Source organism: Oncorhynchus keta, unplaced genomic scaffold (genome assembly GCF_023373465.1).
Source record: "Oncorhynchus keta strain PuntledgeMale-10-30-2019 unplaced genomic scaffold, Oket_V2 Un_contig_17349_pilon_pilon, whole genome shotgun sequence".
In the NCBI taxonomy this organism is placed as follows: Eukaryota; Metazoa; Chordata; class Actinopteri; order Salmoniformes; family Salmonidae; genus Oncorhynchus; species Oncorhynchus keta.
This window is the reverse complement of record NW_026280401.1, coordinates 21,846-25,314: the sequence shown is the minus strand read 5'-3', so window position 1 is coordinate 25,314 and position 3,469 is coordinate 21,846. Positions and strand designations below refer to the sequence as shown.

At 53.6% G+C, this 3,469-nt stretch overlaps 1 long non-coding RNA gene across 1 annotated transcript; it reads left to right on the top strand.

Annotated features, from left to right (window-relative positions):
• The first annotated feature begins 472 nt into the window (after positions 1–472).
• LOC127919658 (uncharacterized) lies at positions 473–3,184 on the top strand. Its single transcript, XR_008103691.1, has 3 exons — positions 473–518; positions 1,565–1,664; positions 2,973–3,184. It is a non-coding gene; the product is annotated as an uncharacterized LOC127919658 (long non-coding RNA).
• The last annotated feature ends 285 nt before the right edge of the window (positions 3,185–3,469 follow it).

The window sequence follows — 3,469 nt, the reverse complement described above, 5'->3', positions numbered from 1 at the left end:
CAGCCTGTCCCTTCTCCTCCGATGCCAGGTATCGCCCAGCAAGAGTGCTTATGGAGGAAATGTGCCATCTTCTCTTATCTGTTCTCCTTCGATGCCAGGTTCATAACCCAGCAAGAGGAACTTCTGGAGGAAATGTGCCATCTTCTGCCAGCCTATCCCTTTGTGCCAGGTATCATAACCCAGTGAGGAGCTTCTGGAGGAAATGTGCCATCTTCCTGCCAGCCTATCCCTTTCCTTCGATGCCAGGTATCATAGCCCAGCAAGAGGAGCTTTGTGGAGGAAATGTGCCATCTTCTCCGCCAGCCTTTCCCTTCTCCTCCGTGCCAGGTATCATAACCATCTTCTCCGCCAGCCTGTCCCTTTCCTCCGTTCCAGGTTGATCTTCTCCGCCAGCCTGTCCCTTCTCCTCCGATGCCAGGTATCGTAACCATCTTCTCTACCAGCCTATCCCTTCTCCTCCGATGCCAGGTATCGTAACCATCTTCTCCGCCAGCCTATCCCTTCTCCTCCGATGCCAGGTATCATAACCATCTTCTCCGCCAGCCTATCCCTAGCCTCCGATGCCAGGTAATGTGCCATCTTCTGCCAGCCTATCCCTTCTCCTCCGATGCCAGGTATCATAACCATCTTCTCCGCTAGCCTATCCCTTCTCATCCGATGCCAGGTATCGCCATCTTCTCCGCCAGCCTATCCCTACTCCTCCGATGCCAGGTATCTAACCATCTTCTTCGCCAGCCTATCCCTTCTCCTCCGATGCCAGGTATCATAACCCAGCAAGAGGAGCTTATGGAGGAAATGTGCCATCTTCTCTGCCAGCCTGTCCCTACTCCTCCGATGCCAGGTATCATAACCCAGCAAGAGGAGCTTATGGAGGAAATGTGCCATCTTCTCTGCCAGCCTATCCCTTCTCCTCCGATGCCAGGTATCATAACCCAGCAAGAGGAGCTTATGGAGGAAATGTGCCATCTTCTCTGCCAGCCTATCCCTTCTCCTCCGATGCCAGGTATCATAACCATCTTCTCCGCCAGCCTGTCCCTTCTCCTCCGATGCCAGGTATCGTAACCCAGCAAGAGGAGTTTATGGAGGAAATATGCAATCTTCTTCGCCAGCCTATCCCTTCTCCTCCGATGCCAGGTATCATAACCCAGCAAGAGGAGCTTATGGAGGAAATGTGCCATCTTCTCCGCCAGCCTATCCCTTCTCCTCCGATGCCAGGTATCAGAACCATCTTCTCCGCCAGCCTGTCCCTTCTCCTCTGATGCCAGGTATCATAACCATCTTCTCCGCCAGCCTATCCCTACTCCTCCGATGCCAGGTATCATAACCATCTTCTCCGCCAGCCTATCCCTTCTCCTCCGATGCCAGGTATCATAACCATCTTCTCCGCCAGCCTATCCCTTCTCCTCCGATGCCAGGTATCATAACCATCTTCTCCGCCAGCCTATCCCTTCTCCTCCGATGCCAGGTATCATAACCATCTTCTCGCCAGCCTGTCCCTTCTCCTCCGATGCCAGGTATCATAACCATCTTCTCCGCCAGCCTATCCCTACTCCTCCGATGCCAGGTATCATAACCATCTTCTCCGCCAGCCTATCCCTTCTCCTCCGATGCCAGGTATCATAACCATCTTCTCTGCCAGCCTATCCCTTCTCCTCCGATGCCAGGTATCATAACCATCTTCTTCGCCAGCCTATCCCTTCTCCTCCGATGCCAGGTATCGTAACCATCTTCTCCGCCAGCCTATCCCTTCTCCTCCGATGCCAGGTATCGTAACCATCTTCTCCGCCAGCCTATCCCTACTCCTCCGATGCCAGGTATCGTAACCATCTTCTCCGCCAGCCTATCCCTTCTCCTCCGATGCCAGGTATCGTAACCATCTTCTCCGCCAGCCTATCCCTTCTCCTCCGATGCCAGGTATCATAACCATCTTCTCCGCCAGCCTATCCCTTCTCCTCCGATGCCAGGTATCATAACCATCTTCTCCGCCAGCCTATCCCTTCTCCTCCGATGCCAGGTATCATAACCCAGCAAGAGGAGCTTATGGAGGAAATGTGCCATCTTCTCTGCCAGCCTGTCCCTTCTCCTCCGATGCCAGGTATCGTAACCCAGCAAGAGGAGCTCATGGAGGAAATGTGCCATCTTCTTCGCCAGCCTGTCCCTTCTCCTCCGATGCCAGGTATCATAACCCAGCAAGAGGAGCTTATGGACCATCTTCTCTGCCAGCCTGTCCCTTCTCCTCCGATGCCAGGTATCATAACCCAGCAAGAGGAGCTTATGGAGGAAATGTGCCATCTTCTCTGCCAGCCTATCCCTTCTCCTCCGATGCCAGGTATCATAACCCAGCAAGAGGAGCTTATGGAGGAAATGTGCCATCTTCTCTGCCAGCCTATCCCTTCTCCTCCGATGCCAGGTATCATAACCATCTTCTCCGCCAGCCTGTCCCTTCTCCTCCGATGCCAGGTATCGTAACCCAGCAAGAGGAGTTTATGGAGGAAATATGCAATCTTCTTCGCCAGCCTATCCCTTCTCCTCCGATGCCAGGTATCATAACCCAGCAAGAGGAGCTTATGGAGGAAATGTGCCATCTTCTCCGCCAGCCTATCCCTTCTCCTCCGATGCCAGGTATCAGAACCATCTTCTCCGCCAGCCTGTCCCTTCTCCTCTGATGCCAGGTATCATAACCATCTTCTCCGCCAGCCTATCCCTACTCCTCCGATGCCAGGTATCATAACCATCTTCTCCGCCAGCCTATCCCTTCTCCTCCGATGCCAGGTATCATAACCATCTTCTCCGCCAGCCTATCCCTTCTCCTCCGATGCCAGGTATCATAACCATCTTCTCCGCCAGCCTATCCCTTCTCCTCCGATGCCAGGTATCATAACCATCTTCTCCGCCAGCCTATCCCTTCTCCTCCGATGCCAGGTATCATAACCATCTTCTCCGCCAGCCTATCCCTACTCCTCCGATGCCAGGTATCATAACCATCTTCTCCGCCAGCCTATCCCTTCTCCTCCGATGCCAGGTATCATAACCATCTTCTCTGCCAGCCTATCCCTTCTCCTCCGATGCCAGGTATCATAACCATCTTCTCCGCCAGCCTATCCCTTCTCCTCCGATGCCAGGTATCATAACCATCTTCTCCGCCAGCCTATCCCTTCTCCTCCGATGCCAGGTATCATAACCATCTTCTCCGCCAGCCTATCCCTTCTCCTCCGATGCCAGGTATCATAACCATCTTCTCCGCCAGCCTATCCCTTCTCCTCCGATGCCAGGTATCGTAACCATCTTCTCCGCCAGCCTATCCCTACTCCTCCGATGCCAGGTATCGTAACCATCTTCTCCGCCAGCCTATCCCTTCTCCTCCGATGCCAGGTATCATAACCATCTTCTCCGCCAGCCTATCCCTTCTCCTCCGATGCCAGGTATCATAACCCAGCAAGAGGAGCTTATGGAGGAAATGTGCCATCTT